Source organism: Diceros bicornis, chromosome 26 (genome assembly GCF_020826845.1).
Source record: "Diceros bicornis minor isolate mBicDic1 chromosome 26, mDicBic1.mat.cur, whole genome shotgun sequence".
Classification (NCBI taxonomy): Eukaryota; Metazoa; Chordata; class Mammalia; order Perissodactyla; family Rhinocerotidae; genus Diceros; species Diceros bicornis.
This window is the reverse complement of record NC_080765.1, coordinates 1021212-1045817: the sequence shown is the minus strand read 5'-3', so window position 1 is coordinate 1045817 and position 24606 is coordinate 1021212. Positions and strand designations below refer to the sequence as shown.

Here is a 24606-nt window from a genome sequence, read left to right as displayed (position 1 = left end):
AGGTCATATGCGACATGAACCCGCACCCTCTTTGGCCATAAAGTGACTCATTTTCTACCTGGGTTCACACCGAAAGCTCTATTATGGTGCCAGTCACATTTTACCACAATCAGACCTTAAGTGTAGAAACTTCCATCTCTTACTGCCTACCACAGAACCTGATGTCCATTCATTCATCAAGCCCCTACAGAGTACCTACTATGTGCGAGGCAGAAGGGACACAGTGATAAAGGACACTCCTGCCTTCAAGGAGGTCCCACCAGGCTGGATGGGGGACAGACACCCAAGGACCTGGCTCTGACGTGGCATGCTGAGGGTGGGAAAGCCGAGGGAGCAGGGGACGTGGAGCACATTCTGTGATGAGAGTCCCCAGGAGGAGGCATTCGAGCTTGGTAGGATTCCACCAGGCAAGAAAGCGTGGGGGTGGCAGGAGCACTCCAAACAGAAGCTCCAGCATGTGCCAAGGCCAAGAGGTGCACAGCTCATGACCAGGGACACTGGCTGGAGCCCAAAGTGATGGGGAAAGAGGAGCCTGGGGCAGAGGATGAGGCAGTGGTCAGCTGATCTTAGGCAGTTAGTGAACGAGTGATTGAGTGAATGAATGACACCCTTGATCATGAAGCCACTAATCTGGTGCTGGCCCCTAGACCTAGTCCCTGGTCCCTAACAAGGACTCAACTTGGCTTCAGGGATATGTGTAGGGCTAGGATAGATCTCAGAATGAACCAGATGGTTTAGACATGGGACAAGCCCTCATCCCAGGAGCCATGTGAGAAGAGGCTACGAGTGGCAAGACTGGCAAGTAGACACTCAGACCTGGGTTCTAGTCCTGGCTCTGCAACCTCCCAGCTGTGTGAGCTTGGGCAGGTGACTTGAGTTCTCTGAACCTGCTTCATCTTTTGATCCTATGAAGATGGCTATGGGGACTGACTAAGGAAGTTTGTCTGACAGTGCCTGGTGCAGGGTAGAGGAGGTGTGTGGAATCTTAAACTTTTGTTCAAGCTCAAGTTCCAAGCTGATGTGACCATTAGTTCAGAGCTTGGCAGCGGTACCATAAGGTGGAATTGGAAACTTTGGATCTTTGAACATTCCAGGCAGAGCTGGCTTCAAGGGCGTGTGATGGGGTCCTATGCTCAGAAGGCCCCATGCTTGGGGCTTCAAGTTCTGCAGTTGCCACCCTGAAGTTCTTAATCATTTCTCTTTGAATTTGTTTTCACGAGTAACATCTGATGGAACAATGGAACACTCCCCAGGGGCCTGGAGCCTCAGCCCTCATGTGTTACTGCCTCCTGCTGCCTCCCTGGGATGGTTTCTCAGCTGCTCGCTCCCCACACGCTGGCACCCCCAGAACCCATGACCTCCTCTATCCTCTGTCTGGGAGCAAATGGGTGGAGTCAGCCAGGAAGACACACCTCCCACTGTGAGTCACCCTCCACCCTCTGCAGGGGCCTTGGGGTAAGTGCAGAAAGGGTGAGTGCAGTGCACACCTGATGGTGTCTCAGGGCAGAGTGAGAAGACAGTGTCTGGCACTAGGTGGGTGACTCAGCACGGGCATCTTACCCACCCCTCATCTAGGTACCAAGTGTATCATGGCACAGAGGTTAGAGGAGGTTGGAGGTTGATATTGGGGGGTCGCCTGTCTGCCATGGGTGGGTTGGTGGGCTGTGAGAAGGGGAGGTCGACTTCCCCGACTCCACCCAGGGCCTTGCATTTTTCCCTTGCCTCAGGCCCTACAAATCATGCATCCGACCCTCGTTAGAATCTATGTTTCCATTTTCCCATCCTCAGCTCAGAGTCCACGGTCCTCGTGTGATGTGGCCAAATGGCTCTGAGCATCTGGTGAGCATGGTGAGATGAGGGGGGAGAGGCAATCACATCATTCGGCGCTGGGGTAGACAGCTGGTGAGGGGCGTCTAAGGGACAGAGAGCCAGCGCCTCCCAAGCTTTAATGTAAATGGCAATCGACTGGGCTGTTGTGAAAGTGCAGATTCTGATTCCGGAGGTCTGGGCAGGGCCTGAGATTCTGCATTTCCAACATGCTCTTGCTTCATAGGCCACAGTTTGAGTAGTGAATTTCTACAAGGCTTAACCTAGGAGCAGCGTGGCCTCCAGACTCATGTGCGGTAAGCCCCTGTAGGAGCTCTTACAACAGGCAGAAGGAACGAATGCTTGGAACTGAGCCAGGATCCCACACTATGACGACCTACCCGGGACTCTGTGTCCCTGGACTCCAGCTGATAATGTGGGAATGCTTAGTCAATGTGGTCATCAGAAAAGTAACTAAAAACTCGCCCATAAATAACCTCACTCAATCCTCACAACCTGGCCAGGCAAGTATAAAAAGGCTGTTGTATAGATGAAGGAATGGAGGCACAGAGGATGGGGGGATGTACTCCAGGTTGCAACTGTCAAGTGGCAGAGGTAGGATCTGAACTCAGATCTAACTAAAGCCCTTCCCACTCTGCCAGCATCACTAAATTTAAGTTTGGAGGCTGGCATAGCTGTGACTGGAAGCTGCTCCCCCTGCTCGTCATGTGCCCCCTGGTCCTGCAGGAGCCTGGAGTGTGAGGTGTTGGGCCTGTGCCCTGTGTCCCCTGGCCAGCCTCCTCTGCACCCCTAGCCAGCAGTCACCTCTGCCTTCAGCCGCTCGATATTGATCTCCCCATCCTCGATCTGCTGCCGTAGCTGCTTGGCCACTGTCTTCTCGCCTCCACGATCTGCAGCAGGTGCAGGTACTCCTGCATCAGCGCTTCATGCTCCCTGGCCAGGGTCTGGTAGCTGTGGACAGTCAGACGTGGTAAGACACTGTCTTCTTGTCCCCCAGAGATCCAAGCAAAAGTGGGGCTCCCCCACTGACTGCTATTAGAAGATCCTGACTCCCAGACATGGTGCACAGGGCCTTGACCTGGCTGCTGTGCTGTTACTGACTGCTCTGGCCCCTTCTCCAACTCCTCTCTCACACTCTGACCTCTGGTCCCTCTAACTGATCCTGTTCTCTCTCCTCCCCCTGCAATCCACCCCCAGGCCTTTGTACAGGCTCACTCTCTTGTTAAGGGTAATGCATCTGGTAACTTTAAGTTAAAGTCAACTCTCAAATGGAAGAACAAAGCCCAGAGGACAGCACATCTGTTTACAACACGGTTCACTGAGTATTTTGAGCCCACTGTTGAGACCTACTACTCAGAGAAAGAGATTCCTTTCAAAATATGACTGCTCACTGGCAAGTGCTGTGATTCCCATGTAGAGACTGATGCTGGTGTGTGCCCCCCTCCACACACACACAGAAGTTAGGAAAAGTCTTATGACTTGCATAATAGAGGTCTCTGAGGAGAGCAGGGTCAGAATCACATGCAGCTCTGAAATGGCTTGAGGGAGCAAAGAAAGGAGCCTGGCCTGGGTTTTTATTGTGGTTTGGGGTTTTAACCAAATATCTTCAATGAAATTTGTCAAAGATGGTAATGCATATTTTATTCAGAACCACTGTGATACGCAGAGACTCCTGTGATGTGATTCACAGCGGGGGAGAAATGAGGTTGGGCTCGACTCTAAATGCAGCATGGGCAAGTGGGTTTTCACAGCCAGGCAGCATGGTGGGGGTCAGGGGATGGAAAATTACTAAGAGAAAGTCAAGTGTTGGGGTTTCTGGCTAACCTGACCTAATAGGATTCTTACCAGAGACAGGCCAGGGTGATCAGACACCACCTGAGGGATGGTGGAGGAGGAGGAGGAGCCTGAGCAGATCTCAAGTGTGATCAGACATTCGTGTGTGGGTTCTGGTTAAACTGACTTTGCAAGGTTGTTGCTAAAACTGGATTTTACAAGGAAGTGCACAGACAGGCATACAAGAAAGTTCAGGGGCCTGACTCAAGTTTGGTCAAAGCGAAAAATCTTTGCCAGGGCTGAGACCAGGGCAAGACTTCTGCACACAGACAGGGATTGTGTGGTTGGATCCAAAGCCAATGTCAGAGAACAGAGCCTCCGGACTTGTTCCTCATCTTGTCCAGGTGTGGACACGAGAAGAAGAGGGAGAGGAGAGGCGTAAGTTGTCAGCATACATCAAAAAGTGCAGAGTCTGACCGCTCATTACAAGGACAAACATGTGTACAAAAATATGCATTCACAATGGCTTGTTTTTATAGAAAGAAACACCAACAGGAAGCTCAAGAATGATCAGAACTGTGCACTGGGGGTGGCTGGAGGGGACCCAGAAGTGTTGGCAGTGACTCTTCTGAGGCTAGACTTTTCTATCTTACAGATTTATCTAATATAAATAGAGAAATTTACACATACCATGTTTTCCCATTTCATAGCTTTTCTTTAATTTAAACTTCTGTACATAGGAAACCATTCTAAGATTTAATTCCTTTAGCACACTAACGGTTACAAAAGAGTAACCATACGAAATGACATTTTCATATCTCTCGCTAAGTAAAAGGACAAGATGCATCCTAGTTTGTCCTCCACTGCGTCTCACACAGGCAGGATTTTCAAGAGTCAGTGGCACATTATAATGCAAGAGGGGTTTGGGATTAGCTCCTTAAACATAGTGGGATTAGTTTGATTAATTTTCTTCACATCAATTAAAATAGAAATTCCATTGTTTTAGCTTTTTAAATCTCAATGTTCTCTAGGGACAAGCACATGCAAACACTGATGTAAAAATGAAAATGCACCTGAAAACTTCAACACATTCATTTCACATCTTGAGATTCTTTTGCCTAAAAACAAAAACTCTATTTAGTTCTACAATTTTCTTGCCTTACTGACATTATATCTCTCCATCAATTCACATTTTTAATCCCAAGAAACTCAAAATGTTATTTCTCATACAGGAAATAAAATTACAAAGAGCTAAGGGAAACCAGAAATATAGGGCTGCACTGCTCAATCGATACAGGAATCCAAAGCAAAGAAACACAAATATTGGGATCAGCACAGATAAGCTGCCTGCTTCCCACAGGACAGAAGGAAAGCCGCATGCAGAAAGTTAAACACATTCTAAACTCTCCTGGTAGAGACAGAAGCCCTGGAGTGGGTCAGTCCCTGGTGCAGAAGGGTGGCGATACCTGAGCAGCCACAGGAATGGACTCTGGGAGCTCATACACCCTCCCCTGCCTGGGGAAGGAAAAGAAGGGCTCCCTCTCTCAGCTTCCACTCTCACAAGTGAGGAGACTCTCGACAGGATGCAGTTTAATGTTGTAACTCAAATGAACCCTAAATTCATAAACTCTAATCCAGACACAGAACTCCTGACATTCGCAGACTTTGTCAATGTGAACAAATTACACTCTGTGGGGCCCCTACACTGTGGGTGCAAAACTCCACCCTACGTGTAGACACAGGCTCAAGGGAAGCAAAGGGACAACCTCAGGAAGGGCAGCAACTCCCTCCCCCTGTGCAGGTGCCTTCCCAGCTTTCCAGGGCTCTGTAGCTTCTCTCAGCAGAAAGCCTCCTTCTGCAGTGAGTATGAGCAGGGAGGACACCCAGGAAGAACGTGTGGGCCTCAAGTACTTCTCTGTGCAGGCTCAAGGGAGGCTTATCTTAGAGACCCTGACCCCAGGCCTCTGCTCCCAGTCACGTTGCTTTGGACCACAGTGACCTTGTAAATGGCAAACCCAGTGTTTGAAGAATCCAGCAAATTCACACAAACCTACACTTTAATGGAAAGGAGAGAAGAAAGTTGTAAAGCATTTTTCTAGTTCAACAAGAAAAGCCACATGTATTTATTGCTTTCAGAAAATAATGTTAATTAACTATTTCCGTGGAAAGACATTGTTTTATAAACAATTAATCATATTACAACTTGCTGTGCAATTGTAAGCCCTGGAATTCCATTTGAAAATACTGCATCACAAGGAAAAGAACAGAACTAACAATATGACTACACACGCTCAGGGGAGGCAGAAAGGGAAACAAGAATTTTTAACACATACAATGTAATACTAGAATCTTTTTTTTTCTGAAATTTACCTATTTCTTGCGTCTTTGGAAATATTTTATACTGCTTTTCAAGCCCACTGATTACATAAACTTTAACTTTTGAAAACCTGAGGCTCCACTAAGTGAGTAAATCTTTTCAAGGTGACAAACCCAGGGAGGGGCAGTGCAAACAGGCCAGAACACCCAAGAAAGTTGGCACAGAGGAACCTCCATTCCAAGGCCTTCCCATAGGATGTCTGTGCCAGGAGGGAGCCTGGGAGGGGCACAGGGAGTTCATACGACAGATTCCAGGTGGCCATTCTCTGCTCTCCTCTCGTGGAAAAGAGCCACAGACAAACTATAAATCTCACAGTCAACTCAGCCAAAACCAAACTCCCACAGCTCCCCACCAAGCAGGACCTCTCCAAGTCTCCCCAGCTAAGTTTCTTGACTCAGGCCATAAACTCAGCACCGACTTCAAGTCCTCCCTCCTCAGCCCCACCCCTCACCACTTCCCATCTTTACACAGTCCTACTGTCTCGATCTCCAAACACACCCAGAATTCAACCTCCTCTCCCCACCCTGACCTACATCTCCAAGGCCTCTTGCCTGGCTTATTGCAACAGCACCCTAACTGGTCTCCTTGCCTCTGCCCCGCCCCTCTGTGGTATGTTCTCAACAGAGCAGCCAGATCAAGTCTGCTAAACCTATGTCCAGCCATGTTACTCCTGCTCTCAAAACCTTCCAAAGGGTCACCATCTCATTCAGAATAAATCAATGCCCGAGTCCTCGTTATGACCAACAAGGGCCGACGATTGGGCCAAAATCACAACTCTGCTTTCAGCTCCTGCTGCCGTCACCGGCTGTGCCCTGGCCACACTGGCCTCCTTGCTGCTCCCAGAGCAGGCCACTTGCTCTTCCTCCTGCACTGCTTTTGGAGCTTGTTCAAAATCTACCTCTGCGGTGAGACCTTTCCTGGCCCTCCTGGCTACAACTCCACCCCCCTCCAGCCTGGCACACATCACTCTCCCACATGAACCACACCATTGGTGTCACATCTAGAACGTCACCCAGGGCATGCTTTTTGTGTTTTGCTCACTTCTCTGGCACCAGGGTCTAGGACAATGCATGAACCAAACCTTGCGCTCAATAAGAAATGTAGCTTAATGAATGGATAACTATAAAAACTACCAGGAACTGCCTAACCCTTGGGCAAGGGAGGCCGAATCTGTAAGAACACCAGGGGCCAGGAGAGGCTGATCCATTAATCAGCCCTAAAAGGACGCACAGCATCATGTTAGAAAGAAAACTCCCCACCCCATCCTACAAATACCGTACATGTTCTTATCAGCATCAACAGAGGCCTTCAAACACAAACAGCTTTTCTACTTTGAAGCAGCCTTCCGTGTCTCATTACCACTCGTCGCATGTCTTTTCCTGACTTTACCATGATGACTTTCATATCTAAGGTAATATGACTGATATTAAACTGTGTTTTCTACCTTAACCAAGTCTCTCCTGGGAATGGTCGTAGGTATGTAAGCGGTAATAACCTGAGAACAGATGGAGAAGTAAATAATTCTATTCCTTCCCCCACCGTGTGCCCCCAGCAAACAGTGCATCACTGTCTGATTCTTTATCTTTTTTAAACAAATGTCACCAGAAATACATCTGCTGAACATGCTCCTTTGGAAGTCAGCCACCTCACGTTTAAGTGGCCAGATGCCACAAACCATTGAAATATTGCCTACTAGTCTACTGTACCGTTCCCAAACTGAGATTTCAGTAAATTTACGTTGCAGCTGTCAGGAAAAGAAAAAGGAATTAAAAACAATGCCATCCTGCCGCCTGGTCAGCCTGCTTCGAGGTTCAGCCTGAGGCAGGCGGCACTCTGTGCTCAGGCCCTCCGGGCCGGTCCAGCAGGTGAGTCAGCACCGGGCACTGTGTGGCCTTGGTCTGTGCCACCATCTGTGCTCTGGGTGCCTCGGGCCACTACGGCCTCCCCATGGCCGCCAGCACCCACCTTATGGCCTCCACCACCCTCTCAGTCCCACCCCATGACCACCGTGCTCTCCATTGATTTGGGCTGAGGCCTACAATGTCGGGAAACAGGGTATTCTGGAAACGCTCTTCCTTAGGTCACTATCTTCTGGCATTTGCTGTGACTTTTCTGCTCTTTTGATGGCAGTGAGCCTGCCTTGATCTCTGTGATCAGGAATGTGGCAGAGCAAAAGCCGCTTGTACCTCCGGGATGGACGCACCTCCCAGATGCTCTGTTGCTAGACGGGTCCTGGCAGTGCAGGGAAAGGTGGCTCTGCACTGGAGGTGAGTCCTGGAGAGGCATCTGACAGTGGACTCTGCATTTGACAGCATCCTGGGTGGTGGAGGGCGTGGCCCACTCCTCACCCGGGGGTTTACCCTGGGGACTCGGGGAAGGGGCTCTCTCTTCACTTCTTCCTTGGGCTCCGACAGCATGGTGAGGAGTTTGCCTGTCCCCTGGCTTGGCTCCCTTCATGAGAGCTTCTGGAATTCAGCCAGTTCAGTGAGTCCTTTCCTGCGGACTCCGCACTGGAGGTCCCAAAACAGTGCACTGAACACATTTTACTTTGAAAATCTCCTGGCAGATCCTTTTGTTTTGCATTGCAGGTTCTTGTTGTATTTTGAAAGAGCTTAATGCCACTTGTCTGTAGAATTATTGAAGGTTTACAGTGGTTTGTTCTAAGTCGGAAGTTGTTACAATCTATCCAAAGAACTAGTAATGTGAGCTCGTTTCAGAGGTCAGCCACCCTGCTTTCTTGACAGTTCCTTCAGAGCCTGTGTCCCATAAGTTTTGTTACTGTTTTTGAGAATGAGGCAAAGCACTGCAGTGAAGGTTGCTCTTGGCATGTGTCATTGTTTAACGTAGTCTGGGGGCAAAGGAGGTGGTGGTCCTTTGGTAACTAGTCACAAAGCATTGAGAAAGGTTAGAAGGTCATGTTGCTTGGAACTCCCTGAGGACCTAGTATCCACCTGGTCTGGTCCACAGCGGACTCAGGGGGGCTAGATGACCTCAGGTGGAGCAGAAAGCCCTTGAGAGAGACCCCCCAAACCCCCATGTGCAGAGTTTGGTCTAAATAGAGAATTTACCTTAATGAGGAGAAGAGATGATGAAGTGTCTTGGTCAGTACCTTGCAGGGGCTTGTTGCTTTGTACAGAGAACAGCTTTCCTCCTGGTAAGGGGAGGACAGGAGGAACACGCAACCACAACCCTTGGGGCTGACCTTCTCCTGGCGGCAGTCCTGCATACCTCAGCTACTTGAGCAGAGCTGGGGCCAGACGCCCCGCTGAGTGCCTGGGAGGCTCTGCTGTCCGACACCTGGCCTGGCTTTGAAATAGGGGGACCAACCCTCGCCGTTTTAGCACTGCGTCCCATGGACAGCAGGAGGGTTGGGTAGCCATGAGCTTCTAGGAACTATTTCTGAGGCTTCCTGAAGCCTTTCCTGTTGTCTTGATGCCATCCTGTGCTATCTGCCCGAGTGTCTGTGTCCCTACAGGGCACTTACCACAGCCTGGGAGGAGGTATTCACCTTTCTTCCTCCTCTGCCTTAGATGGTCAGTTTCTTAAGGTAGACAGTGGGTCTTTCATCTTTCTATTCCAGTAATAACTTGCAAGCAGAAGGTGCTTCTTAAATCTTTACTAAAGGTTTAAATGGGTAAATTGGCTACAGGTGTCGGTGTTCCCAAAAACACTTGTTTTGTTTCTATACTTGATTATTTTAGGGGTAGACATTTAATCCTTTCTTTCTAGTTACTTTTTCATTTATCCTTGCAGGCTCCACATAAAGGGCTCAATGTCTGGTTCAGTGGTTAAAAGCTGTTCACAGGGATGACTGGACCCCACTAAGCATTCTTTCGTCTGTAGTGAAGGTTTCACCAAAAAAAAAAGCTCTTGGAAAGGCTGGATGGTCAGTATTACATGCTCAAGCCATGGCCATGCCCTCCATCTTCCACCTGATTGAGAAGGGGGGGCTGAAGTCCGTGGCTGCCCCAGGAGAAAGGACACCAGGAAGGCCACCGGGGACCTAAGGAACATGCGAGTGAAGCAGATGGGAAAGGAGCTGCAGGTTCATCGTTGTCCTTGAGGGAAAACCTGAGGGCCTAGCAGGGCTCCCGCAAGTTGAAGCGAGCCACTGTGCAGGGTGAACCTGCACCCAGGGCTACCCAGGAAGCCGCCAGTCAGGAGCAGGTGCAGAGTCTCTGGAAGGAACTCCAGGATACAGTGTGGCCTCCACAGCATCAGGCAGCCAGGGAGATGCAAACGTGTCTGCTATGGATGCTGACAATGAGACCCCCCTCCTCCCTGCCAGGGTCTCTTAGGTAAGAGTGGCATTTCCGTGGGTGACTTTATCCCTCAGGATCTGGGGTGTGCAGATTTATTGGCTGGCAACTTTCTTACACTTTCTTCTCAGAGCACACTCGAGAAAGGTCATCTGTCCCCCACGAGGCTGTTGACCGAAAGAGGTTGAAGAGAGATGTGGAGCCCAGCTGCAGAGGGACCAGCCTTGTGCCTGACTAGGGCTTGGCCCAGAACCCTCAAGTTCATCATTCACAATGATGCCTCAGAAAGCCTCCCAGAGCCCCTCCACCCTCCAACAGATGTCACCTTAAAGCCAGACACAGAAGCTGTGCAGAGCAAGCACAGCAACACGGGCCCCACGTCTCTCAGAAAGGTCATCCTGTCAGCACTGGGGGCCCAAGAACTCCTCACCTCTCTGCACTCCTACTGCTTCTGCTCCAGGGGGAACAGGAGCACGGGTGCCGCCTGCGGGAGCAGGTGGAGAAGAACGGCGAGCTGAAGAGGGGCAGCTGCCGACAGCCAGGTGCACACGCTGCAGGAGGAGCTGGACGAGCTGAAGGGAGAGGGCTCCCTGCCTTAGCAGCCTGGTGCCCCCCGCCGAGGTCAGTGCCCGTGCTCGGGGCTCCCCCACTGCCTGCTCATCATGAGGGGTTTCCTGCTATGCAGCAGACTGCCACTGACCACTTCTTTGTGCAGCATGCCTGCTGCTGTCTTGGGAGAAGGCTCTGCTGGTAGCTGCCCCTTGCAGACAGGGAGCCCAGGCTGCAGAGCTCACCCCGCCAGTTCTAGGGTGCTCGAGAGGCAGCGGTAGTTGTCAAGGTTTAGCCGCTGGGAAAGGAGGCATTGCAGGTCTGCTGGGAAAGCCAGACCTACACAATGAACGGTGCCTGGATCCTTGTTTTTCCACTTGAACAGGAGAAAATCAGCTTCTGTTGCATCCGTCACACAAATGTAAATTCCAATGAGTTAGGATCTAAATGTGAAATAAAATCGACATAGTAACTATTAGAAAAGTTATAGGAGAGTCTTAAAGTCATGGGGAGGTTCTTTCCATTTGTGTTTTAATGAATATCCATGAACTGAAGTCATTTTGAACATTTTAATAATTTCTTTAAAATTTTAAACATCTTTTTGAGTAGAATACATTCTCTTTTGTAAATATTAAAGCACTACAGAAATATATAAGGTAAGAAGTGGTAAAAACTCCTATTTCTCACCTACCTCCCAACTTTTATTCCTTGTTGGTAGTAAAATTTGGTGTGTAATCTCCCAGAGTGTTTACTGTGCTTTACATGCATATTTCTCCACCTGTACGAATAGGTTGGATATATTTTTGGTGTGTTTATTGACTATGTTTCTGATTTTCCCGCTCTCTTACAGTTTAGTAGTTGTAAACATTGGTTTCTCAATATTCCTTATGTATTGAGGGTACCAGCTTTTGCCTGTTATACATCCATGGAAAACATTTCCCTACCACATAGTTCATTTAATCTGGATCAGTGCTCGTCTTCCCAGATGTCAGTAACACTTCAGGAGGGAAACGGCTCTATGTGACTGGCTGTTCAGGATCTCCGGGACCCCCAGGGCAACAACCATTAGGACAACACAAAACAAGAAACAAAACCCATCCTGCGTGTTTCCAGATGCATTCTGGTGGAAGGACAGCTCCAGTTGAGGACCGCTGATGTCTTGGTCAGAGTTATCCACTATGTTCTCCTATCACGTTAAAGCAGTTTCGGTAGTTTCTTGTACCTGATGGTACAGTTTGGTGCCTTTGTCTGTTCCTCTTGGTCAGACTGCGCAAGGTTTCTCACTGGTACAGGTCTTTCCAGAGAGCCAGCCCTTAACTCCACTGCTTAGGTCTACATTGTTTTTCCTGCCTCGTGAATCCTCACTTCATTCTGCTGTTGTTGGTTTTATTGTGGTGTTATTCTGGCTCCTGGAGGGAAGTGCTCAGCTTCTTCATGTAGAGTTGATATTCCCTGATACCTGCAGTGGAGGCTGTGTCTCTTCTGTCCCTTAGTCTCCACGCCATGGATTTGGCTCATGCTGCTCTCAGTGCTGCTCATTTCTAAAGAGTTTGTCCTGTCTGTCTGGATCCCCTCTGTAACCTAAGAGATTTAGAAGGGTGTGGACAGATTTTCAAGTGGATAGGTTGGGGGAGGGGAGCCAATATTTTGTGATTATTTTTTATTTTTATTGCTTTAAGGTCCCGTAATATGGTTACTTATAGATTTCTGCTTTTTGGACTCTTTAGAGATTCCACTGTGGCTTAGCACATAGTCCATTGTGGTGACTGTTTCATTGTGGTTTGAGAAGAATGTTTCCTCTCCACTAGTTTCTTATGTTGTTGTCCCTCAGGCTGAGGCTAGATCTAGCTTTTTTGTGTTTGTCAACAGATCTGTTTCCTAACTTATTGTATCACTTAAGGGGAAGAGGAAAGTGACTGAATTGACTTAGTATAAGGAAATAGGAGGCTATCAGATAATGGACTATCTCATACACAAGATTTTTTGCCCAAACCTCAAGGTAAACACTAAACAAATAATCAAAGCAAAACCACATATGATAAACAAAGAGAAAACTAGAAGAATCATAAGACAGAACAACCAAACTGAATTGGCAGTCCAAAACAAATGGGACAAGAAACAAAGGAAATGCAAAAGAACCAGAAAATAAGTGACAAAACAGCAACATTAAGCCCTCATATATCAATAATTACCCTAAATGTAAATGGATTGAACTCTCCAATCAAAAGATACAGAGTGGCAGGATGGATTAAAAAGCAAGACCCAACAATATGCTGCCTTCAGGAAACACATCTTAGCACTAAAGACAAGCACAGGGTCAGAGTGAAAGGATGGAAGACAATACTCCAAGCTAATGGCAAACAAAAGAAAGCAGGTGTTGCCATACTCATATCAGACAAAGTAGACTTCAAGATAAAACAGGTTAAGAAAGACAAAGAAGGGAAATATATAATGATAAAAGGGACACTCCATCAAGAACACATATCACTTATAAATATATATGCACCCAACATAGGAGCACCAATGTACATAAAGCAACTATTAACAAACCTAAAAGGAGAAATCAACAACAACACAATAATAGTAGGGGATCTTAACACCCCACTTACAGCAATGGATAGATCATCCAGACAAAAAGTTAATAAAGAAATATTAGACTTAAATGAAAAACTGGACGAGATGGACCTAGTAGACATATACAGAGCACTCCATCCAAAAACAGCTGACTACACATTCTTCTCAAGTGTGCATGGAACATTCTCTAGGATAGACCATATGTTGGGAAACAAAGCAAGCCTCAATAAATTTAAGAAGATTGAAATCATAACAAGCATCTTTTCAGATCATAAGGCTATGAAACTGGAAATGAACCATGAAAAAAAAAACTGGGAAAGTGACAAAAATGTGGAGATTAAACAACATGCTACTGAACAACCAATGGATCATTGATGAAATTAAAGGAGAAATCAAAAAATATCTGGAAACAAACTAAAATGATAACATGCCATATCAAACCATATGGGATGCAGCAAAAGCAGTCCTGAGAGGGAAACTCATAGCGATACAAGCTGCTATTTTTTTTTTAAGTAAACACTCTTTTCCTTTATCCCTGTCTTCTCCTCTGGTACTTTAATAATGCTTATCTATTTCTTTTCATGGTATCCCATAATTCACACTGCCTTTCCCCATTCCTATGCAGTACCGTTTTTCTTTTTGTTTCTTTGACTGGATGATTTCAAACGACACATCTTCTAGTTCACTAATTATTTCTTGTACATGGTTGAATCTGATTTAGAACCTCTCTATTAAATTCTTCAGTTCAGTCGTTGTGTTCTTCAATTCTAGGATTTCTGTTTGTTTTTCCTTAATGATTTCTGTTTCTATAATGAACTTCTCACTTGTTCATGCACTGTTTCCTTATTTCATTTAGTAGTCTATCTATGTTTCCTTAGAGTTTTATGAATTTCTCAAAGAGGGTTGTTCTGAAGCCTTTGTGTCATAGTTCCTATATCTCCATTGCTTGGTCGGTCATTGGAGTTTTATTCTTTTTCTTTGGTGGTGTCATGAGTCTTTGATTATTCATGATCCTTGTGGTCTTCCATTGGTGTCTGCAAATTTGAGGAAGTAGGCACCTCTTCCACCCTTTACAGACTGGCTTTAGCAAACCAAAGCCTTCATAGTCATCCCATCTAGGGGTCCTGGGTAGGCCATCTGGTGGTGTCCAGGGGCAAGCTTGCTGCTGGAGTCCTTGGGCAGCCTGGTACTGGGGTGAGTGGAAAGCTTGGGTCTATGGTATTGTGTCTGGCCCTGGGCACAGCTGGGACCCTGAGATCATGAGTAGCCCCACTGGAGCCTGTTTTGGCAGGTCCTCTTTGAGAGCCTGCAGCCACAGGAGTCATCCAGGGCCATGAGAGTTCGCCAGTGCTGGGGTGAGCTGAGAGCCTTGGTTCATGGGAGACTGCCAGGAGCCTGGCACCACGAGAGACAGCTTGTGCTGTGGTAGGCCAGAAGTCTGGATTCCTGGGAGCCTGCTGGGATCCTGGGGCCACAGGAGCTGCCTGAGGCTGCAGAAGCCAGCAGGCACTGGATCAAGATAGAAGCCTGAGTTTGTGGGAACCTGCCGGTGCCTGGTGCCATGGGAGCTGCCTGGGGCCGCCTGAGTCAGCAAGCACCTGGGTAAACTGGGGGCCTTGATTTGTGGGAGCCTGCAAGGAGCCTCGTTCCATGAGAGCTGTCTACAGCTGCTGGAACTGGCAGGTGGTGTGGTGATCCATGGGCCTGAGTTCCCAGCAGCCCCCTGGGAGCCTGGTGTCATGGAATCTACCTGGGTTGCTGGAGCCAGCAAGTGCTGGAGTGACCTGGGGTCTTGGGTTTGTGGGAGCCCACTGGGGTCTTGGGTTTGCCCTGTTACAGAAGCTGCCTGTGGCTGTGAATGCTGCCTGTGGCTGCCTGGCATACGCAGGACCTTGGGTGAGCCAGGGTCTGGATTCACCAAAGCCTGGTGCCAAGGACACCACTTGTGGTCACAAGAGCCACCTTGGGCTGTTTAAGATGGCAGCTCCTAGGCTGAGATGGGGCCCTGGGTTCCCAGGAGCCTGGTGGGAGCCTGGTGTCAAGGATGCTGCTTGGGGCCGCCAGAGCTGGCATGCTCCAGGGTGAGCCAGGGGCCTGGATTTGCAGAAGCCTGCAGGGAGCCAGCTAGGTCCACGGGAGTCAGCCTGGGGCTGGGGCAGGCTGGCTAAGGTCAGGCAGAGTGGAGAAGTCCCTTCTCATTGGGAGGTGTTTGATTACTGATTCAATCTGCTTATTTGTTACTGGTCTAGTCAAGATTTCTATTTCTTCATGATGCAGCTTTTGTAGGTTGTTTCTAGGAATTTATCTATTTTGTCTAGGTTATGCAATTGATGAGTGTACACTAGTTCAGAATAGTCTCTTCTGATCTCTTTCTTTCTGAAGCATCCGTTGCAATGCCTCCTCTTTCATTTCTGATTTAGTTTGAGTCATCTTTCTTTGTTTTCCTAGATATTTTATCTAAGGGTTTCTCAATTTTATTTTTTCCAAAACTCAACTTTTACTTTTATTAATCGTCCATACTGTCTTTCATTTTTTTTCCACTCTCCTCTTGGTGACTTCCATCCTTCTGCTAACTTTGGGTTTCATTTTTTCCTTTTTTAATGCTGTGTGTTGTAAGTCAGGTTGTTTCTTTGACATCTTTCTTCTCTTGTAATGTACAAGTTTATCACTATAAATTTTCCTCTTAGTACTACTTTTGCTGCAGCCTATAAGTTTTGGTGTGTTTATTGTTTCTTTTTTTTTTAAAGATTTATTTATTTATTTTCGCCCCAAAGCCCCAGTAGATAGTTGTATGCCATAGTTGCACAGCTTTCTAGTTGCCGTATGTGGGACGCGGCCTCAGCGTGGCCGGAGAAGCGGTGCGTCGGTGTGTGCCCGGGATCCGAACCCGGGCCACCAGCATCAGAGAGCACGCACTTAACCGCTAAGCCACAGGGCCGGCCCATATTGTTTCTTTTTGTGTGTGTGTGATGAAGATTGGCCCTGTGCTAACATCTGCCAATCCTCTTTTATTTTATTTTATTTTATTTTTTGCTGAGGAAGACTGGCCCTGGGCTAACATCCGTGCCCATCTTCCTGCACTTTATATGGGATGCCGCCACAGCATAGCTTGCCAAGCGGTGCGTTGGTGTGCACCCGGGAACTGAGCCGGCGAACTACGGGCCGCCGAAGTGGAGCTCACGCACTTAACCGCTTGTGCCACCCGGCCGGTCCCTATTGTTTCTTTTTGTATGTTTTGAGCTGTTTTCTAATTTCCCTTTTGATTTCTTCTTTGATCTACATTTTTTGTGTGTGAAGAAGATCAGCCCTGAGCTAACATCCATGCCAATCCTCCTCTTTTTGCTCAGGAAGACCGGCCCTGAGCTATCATCCTTGCCCATATTCCTCCACTTTATATGGGATGCCACTACAGCATGGCCTGACAAGCATGGGTTGGTGCGTGCCCAGGATCCGAACCCAGGCCGCCAGCAGCGGAACACATGCACTTAACCGCTACAGCACCTGTCTGCACCCTGATCTACTTTTAAGTTTAAGAGTTTTTGTTGAACTTCCACATATTATGAATGTTCCAGTTTTCCTTCTGTTATTGACTTCTAGTTTCATGCCATTGTGTTTAGAAAAGTTACTTGGTATTATTTCAGTCTTCTTTAATCTTGTTAAGACTTGTTTTGTGACCTAACATGTGATCTGTTCTGGAAAATAGTCTGTGTGCCCTTAAGAAGAGTGTACATTTTGTTGCTGTCCAGTAAAATACTCTGTGTGTGTCTGATAGGTCCATTTAGTATTTAATGTTTTCATGTCTGCTATTTCCTGATTTTCTGTATGGATATTCTATCCATTGTTAAAAGTGGTCTTTGAAGTCTCCTACTATTTGCAACTTATATACGTGAGAAGGCTCTTATATTGGGTATATATAAAGATCTCTTAGAACTCAATTATAAAAGACAAGTCAATGAAACGGGGTAACCAACTGGAATAGACATGTCTCCAAGAAATACATAGATGGCCAATAAGCACAAGATAGTTGCTCAGTATCATTAATTATTAGGAAAATACAAATTCAAAGCACAATGTGATACTATTTCACACTCAAAATGAAGGCTATATTCAACATAATGGAAAATAACAAGTGTTGGTAAAGATGTGTAGAAAGGGAAACCCACATACGTTACTGGTGGGAAAGTAAAATGATGCAGCCACTGCAGAAAACAGCTTGGCATTTTCTAAAATCTTAAACTTAGAATTACCATTGACCTGGAGAGGCCCATGGTAGATATGTCCAAAAGAGCAAACTTGCCCATAGACATTCAAAGCAACAGTGTTCACAATGGTCCAAAAGTGAAACAAACCCAAATTTCTATCCAGTTATCACTGCATAAACCAAATGTGACCTATTCATAATATAGGATATTATAAGCCATAAAAAAGAATTAAGTACTGCTACATGCTCGGCCATGGGTGAATCTTGAAACATGTGTGCTCACTGAAGCCATCCACAAAGGCAATAGATAACAGGATGCCATTTGAATGAAAAGTCCAGAATAGGAAAATCCATAGGGGGAGAAAACAGATGAGTTGTTTCCATGGCTTTGGGTTAGCAGAAAATAGATTGTGAATGAGTATGGGTTTGTTTGGGGGTGTTGAAAATGTTCTGGAATTAGATAGTGGTGATAGCCACACGACATAATCATTGTGCTAAAAACCACAGAAATGTATACTTTGAAATACTTAAAACGGTGTATTCTATGTTAAGCAGATTTTCCACATAAAAATTTTGAATTTTTTAAGTTAATCAGGGTATTGGTTAATTTTAAGTTGCCTGGTATATTTAATAAGTGTAATTAATGGAGTTATTAGGGGTAGGGCAAGTTGTAGCCAAGAGAGTAAACATCCGACTAGGGCTATAGTAACAAATCCTATGACTATACAAGCAACAGTCTAAAATCCAGTCCATTTCCATTGTCCCCAACTTGGAGAGACCAGCCATGAAAATAGGTCAGTGACCTCGGGGGCCTTTGGTATCTATTCAAAGATTTGGGTAATATTATGCAATATTTTAACCTCTTGGGCCATTTGGTGGAGGTAGGTTTGAACTTCTCTGTTGATGTACACTCAGCAAGTGTGGTTCTAGGAAAGGCACCAACCTCTCCTTCCTTGGCCGGTATAGACAGTCTAGGGCCAGGCCATTTTCTAAAACCATTTAGGCGAGAGACTCATGAGAGTGTTGTTCAGGGGTTAGGATATGTTCCTATGGAGTTGTTGTCCATGTTCTGTTAAGGTTGTTGATACTTCTTAGTTGCCTCAGTTTCCTGATTTTGTGTGGGTAGGGCCACCGCACCTGTGCCCAGTCCAGTCAGTCAATCCTAGTAGAACTGAACACCCAGTGCTATAGGACTGACATTGTTTCTATGGGTTGGTGGTAGCCTGTCAGGGCAGGAAACTCAGGGGACCTGCGACCTGAGGGAAGCAGGCTGAGAGAGAAACAATAGTGCGTTGCACAATATAGCCTGGAGAAAGCCGCTCAGAGGGCTGGGGGAGAGAGACGCTCACTGGGTGAGAGCCTTGTGATATCAGCCCACAGTGAAACCCAAAAGTGGATGCTCCTGGTGTGAAATATTTCTTAGGTGTCTTGACGTAAAATAATTTGCACCCATTCACTGGTTACCTGTGCTATATGATTTCAGGGGGTATGGTTAAAGTGTTTGTCGACCAAGAGCTGTTTGTGCCTGGGCACAAAATCACCAAGGTGGCCTCGAAGGCTACCCCAAAATGACCCCTCAAGGAGCAGTTGGGGCAGAAAGTGGGTGAAGCATTTTGAAGGAAGCCTGGGGCCAAGATGTTGTTCGATGGAGTTGGCTACAACTGAGTCTCTCTGCAGGGTAAGCCCTTCAGCTGGGGTACAGTAGGTGATTGGAGGCCAAGTGACAGACCCTGTGACTCCTGATTCCCAGTGCACGGTTAGACCTCTAAGCCCATTGGACATAAATGGTGGTGGTGTTTGTGAAGCATCTTGCTGGCAGTGTGGAAAGTATAGGGGACGTGTGGTGGGAGACGTCATGATAGTGTCGGGAGGATCTGTGTGTGATTACGGTGTTGAGGGGGAAGGACTGGAGGCAGGTGCAGTGGGTGTGTGACTAACAATGGTCAATGAAGGGACAGCTGGGGTGTAACTGGGGAAATCAGGGACCAGCAGAAGTAATGTGTTTAAAACAAGACACCAGGGCAGGCCCAGTGGCTTAGCTGTTAAGTGCGCACGCTCCACTACTGGCGGCCTGGGTTCGGATCCCGGGCGTGACCGACGCACCTCTTCCTCAGCCATGCTGAGACTACATCCCACATACAGAAACTAGAAGGATGTGTAACTATGACATACAACTATCTACCTGGGCTTTGGGGAAGGAAAAAAGGAGGAGGATTGGCAATAGATGTTAGCTCAGAGCTGGTCTGCCTCAGGAAAAAGGAAGAGGAGGATCAGCATGGATGTTAGCTCAGGGCTGATCTCCCTCACAAAAAAAATAAATAAATAAAATAATAAAACAATACACCAGGCCCTAATAGAGCCACTTAGCCTAAGTCTCACGTCAACAAGCCGAGATTTAATTAGACTTTTTGCCCTCCCAGGAATAGAATCATAAACCAGTCAATTGGGAATCGCCTGATGAGCAGCAGGTAGGTCACCTTCCTAATAGAGCCCTGCCATCCCCTAAAGGAAGGTAACCTTGCAGTAACCAACCCTCTTTTTGGTGTAGTGTAATTTCCTTGTTCCTGCTCCCTTCTGCCTATAAAAGTCTTTCATTTTGTACAGCTCCTTGGAGCTCCTTTCTCTCTGCTAGACTGGATGCTGCCTGATTCATGAACTGTTGAATAAAGCCGATAAGATGTTTAAAATTTACTCAGTTTTATTTTGTTTTGTACCAGTTTGGTGGCAGCAGTGGGATCCAAAGGAGACATCTGATGGCTTAGGGGATGAGAAACACAGGCATTGGTACCCGCAAAACCTTTGAGTTCTCCATCTTTGTCACTGATTCTGAGAGCCGTGGGTAAGTTCCTCTCAGCAAGTGCTGTAGAGAAACACAGCAGGGGGCTGTGAGGGAGGGTTGAGAGTCACTTGGTAGGAGGGTCTGAAAGGCCTCACTGGGGTGACGTTTTCTGGGACCAGAATGACAAGAGGGAGCCAGCCCTTCAGGGGTCTGGGAGCAGTGTGTCAGGGAGATGGCACCACCGGTCCTGAGTCTCACAGGCAGAAGTGAGTTTGGCCAGAGGAGGTCAGAAATATGGCCAGTGCAGCTGGAGGGAGGCTGGGAGGAGAGAACAGGAGCTGGGGTGGAAGGTAGGGCCAGGGCCTGGTAGGCTGTGTCAGTTACCTTTCCCTCTCTGACTTCATTGCCCCTAACCTTGCTTTTCAAAACTACAAATGTTGACTATCTCACAATTTGTGTGTATCAGCAATGAGGCACGTTTTAGCTGGGTGCCTCTGCCTCACTGAGTTGAACAGGTTGGGGCTGTGGCCTCAACTGAGGCTCAACTGGGGGAGGACAAGCCCCCAAGGTCACTCTCAGCCTTCAGGGTTCAGTTTGGACTGAGAGCCTGAGTTCCTTTCTGTCTGCTGGCCTGGGCACTCCCGTGCTTCTCTCCTCTATAGGCCTCCACATTGGGCAGTCCCAAAACACTGGTATTTGATTCCTCAGTTACAGGGATTCGACAGAGTGAGAGAGAGAGATGGAACATGAGAGAGGGAGTAAGAGGAAGTGAGAGACTTGTGTAGTTAAAATTTAGACAAGACATCCCATCACATTGGCTCTTATTATGTTCATAAGCCAGTTACTAACCACTTAGTGGTTCCACGGGGATGGCTATGCCATGAGTGGGGTTTACTGGGTACCATTGTGGAGGCTTCCCACCTCATAGGCCAAGATGAGGCCCTTGGGTCTCATTCTCCATAAAACAGGAAACAGTTGAATGGTTTTATGCCACAGAAGGCAGTATCTAAATTTCCGTTAGTTTCAAACCCCTCATGATGCTGACCTGAAAATGAGGCCAAGTTGGAAGTGACTGTTCCAATATCACATTGCTAGAATCCAGGCCTGTTTTGAGTGGTGTTCTGTGCTACATGTCACCCCTTCTTGTTATTCTTCCATCTCTAAGTTTGTCCCTTAGGTACATGTGACACCAGCCCACAGGGGTAATAGATATTATCTCATATACACCGGGTGAGGTCCCTAGGAAGTAGATTCTAGCCTGATCCCCATGGTGCAGGTTTGGAGACTAGGGAGGACCTGAGAGGCACAGGGATTTTCCCAGGATGCAGAACTGGTAAGAAAGAGGAGGTCTGCATTCATCTCTGTCTCCTCAAAGCTAGGACCTGAGTTAGGTTTCCAGGGAGCTGTTGCTAGGGCTGTGTAGGCTCCTTGTGTACAGTTCAGGAAGTGACATGAGAGAGGAGGGTGAGCAGCCCGGGCTCAATGGGCAGCTCTGGAGAAATCTGATTGAGGTAAGGGTCCCAGGTAAAGGAATCTTGAAAAATGACCCCATCTCCTTGGACGTAGGCCTCAACAGATCTTAGAACTCTGGTAACCAGGCACCCACAGCCCCCCATCCAGCTCACTTGAATGGAGACAGCCAAGAAGCAAAAATGTTTTGTTGTTGTATCCAAACTTTTGCAGGATCTGGCCTCAAAAAAACCCAGAAAGAGAATCTTTTTGATTGTTGCTGATGTTGGCTCAGCCCTCATCCCTGACGCCTCTGGGTGTCTGACAGGAGGCAGTGAAGGGTAACATGGGGGAGCCCAGGAAAGGCTAGTGCAGGCCAGGACACAATGGTGATCCCACCTGATCAACCCCACACTCCAGGCCCCTCATAGTGTGTGTGTGTGTGTGTTTGTGTGTCTGTGTGGAGTGGGGAAGGCAGGGTATGTGGGACAGGCCATTCCTAAGCAGGAGCTTGTTGTTAGGTGTCGGAAACCTGGTGGGTCTATCACGTTCATACCCCAGATCATGGCTGACAGCATGAGAAGGTGAGCTCCTCTACTCGTATATTATTGAGCCCTAGAGGTTTCATTTCCTTCCCTCCCTGACCAAAGATCTTTGCCAGGATGCCCTCTGTGCCTGAACTGAGGAGCAGACTTTCTCTTGGGGGTTGGCCTCAGTGGCAGTGTGCAGGCCACCCCTGATTCCCTCTGGCCCAGCTCCCAGGCAGTCTTTGCAGAACTCCACTCAGGAGGTCGTCGAGTAGCTGCCCAATGGTTTCAACTCCACCAACTCACTAGACAAGGAGCAGGTACATGAGGCCACCCACACCATCCAGTGCTGCTCTGAGATGAGAGCAGGAGCAGAGGGCCTCCACACTCAGGACCTTGAGATGATGGGGTTGGACCAGAACTAGGGTGGGACCAGTCAGAGGCTGTCTCTTTTTCAAGCTAAAGGGGACGTACATGCAAGTAACCTTGTCTGGTTCAGAGCTGTGCTCCCTTGACCCTATTTCCCTTGTCTGTTGTGAGTTGAGGAGGCCACTGAGGCAGAGCCAGAGGCTAAAGGGGACTGCAGGCTGGCTATTCCTGGAAGAGAAGTGGGATCTTTCCTGTATTTAGAAGGACACATGGAAAGTCAGCTATGTGAGTGAACCTTTCTCTTTATCCCTCTCCAGAGTCAGCTCCAGAGTTTCAGCCAGCAGCAGAAACAGAGCTGTGGGCAGTGGTGGAGGTAGAGCTGGCTCCAGCTCCGTTGACACCACACCCTCTAGCACTGGAGCCAGTGTCCCCTCTACCAGCAGTGTTGGAGGTGGAGCAAGGGCCAACATGGGCTCCAGCAGGAGTGGGAGCTGCTGAGTTGGAGTCACCTGGACCATCATTTCCAGTGGGAAGTCCATCTCCACCTGTGGCTAAGAAGTGTGAGAAGAAGCCCAACCTACGGCCTTCCCTCCTAAGCTGGTGGTGGAGCAGTTGATCGTGATGGATGCAGTGAGCAGCTGGGCTCTGAGGGCGGGGTGGGGTAGGCCTTCCCTCTGCCATCGTTGCCCCAGACCTCATCCAGTCTCCTATGATCTGGGCCCGAATCCTGGCTCCACCCCTTACCAACCATACGACCTGGGCAACTTTCTGAACCCCTAAGCCTTTGCTTTCCACCTGCAGAGCGTAGAGGTGGACACTAACAGGACCTGCTGCACAGAGTGGCTGTGCCGGCTCCTTGAAGAGAAGGAAGGGTGAGCAGGGCCTGGCACATCAGTAGTGGAGGGGAACTCACTGTATGCAGCCAGGTCCCTGGTGGCCCAACCGTCTGCTCAGGAAGCTCAACAGCCTCAGGACTTATTAGACACCTGATGTGTACTCCACTACAAGGGAGACAGACAAGGCCCGTGGTTGTAGCTGCCAGGGGAGAATGTGCATCAGAATGGGGAGTGTGACCAGAGGGGGATCAGTGTGTTGGAAGATGCCCCCTTGGGATGAGCCGAGGTGAGCCACCATCTGGAGCTTGGAGTTAGCCAGGACGGGCTGGATGCAAATGTCCCTCTCCCTTCCCTGCCAGTATTGGGTCCTGGGTCATCCTCTGGGTACCCTCAGTGGACAGAGAAGAAAAGCCAGGGACTCTCACAAGGCTCAGGCCACATCATGAGCTTCCTGAGCTCCAGCTCTAAACTGTGACCCCTGTGTGGGACTTTTGGGGATGTGGACACAGAGCTGGGGTGTGGCAATGTTGGGTGACACTCCCCCTGTTCCCCAGGAGCTCTTCCGGAAGGTGGTGCCCTCTCAGTGCCTGGGCTCCACCTGGGGCAAGAGGAACAAGCCCAGCAATGAGCACCTGGCACACACCGTCCGGGCCACCATTGACCACTTCAGAAGGGTGGCCAGCCTCGTCATCACCCCCTGCCTCGGGGACCCGAGCATGACGGCCCAGGACAGGGCGAGGGTGGTGGAGCGCTGGATCCAGGTGGCCCAGGTGTGCTGTGGGAGGCCCAGTGGAGCCCCTCTCTGGAGCCTTGGGAACGGCCTCTCCACCTTTATCAGATCCCAGGATTGCAGTGTGTGGTCTAAGCCCCTGCACAGTCCCTAGGCCCTTCTTGCCAGGGGAATGCTGACCTTGACTCCAGGTCCCAGTGCGGGGATGCTCACTTCCTACCTGGCTCCCTCCCTGGGTTGAGCTAAAATCCTCCTCCTTGTGAGTGTTACTCTTTGGGTCCTAAATGTGCCCTTCTGGGGCTCCCTGAGCATCTGTCTCATCCAGGAGAGGAGATTTAAATAGAAGGGGACTGAAG

The 24606-nt window shown here is 48.3% G+C and overlaps 1 long non-coding RNA gene across 2 annotated transcripts; it reads left to right on the top strand.

The window, feature by feature from the left end:
- Window positions 1–20201: 20201 nt before the first annotated feature.
- Window positions 20202–24367, top strand: LOC131422061 (uncharacterized). Of its 2 annotated transcripts, XR_009224018.1 has the most exons (4): window positions 20202–20399; window positions 23002–23314; window positions 23486–23556; window positions 24075–24367. It is a non-coding gene; the product is annotated as an uncharacterized LOC131422061 (long non-coding RNA). The 2 variants fall into 2 exon arrangements; XR_009224017.1 differs by lacking the exon at window positions 24075–24367 and having other exon boundaries at window positions 20204–20399; window positions 23486–23960.
- The last annotated feature ends 239 nt before the right edge of the window (window positions 24368–24606 follow it).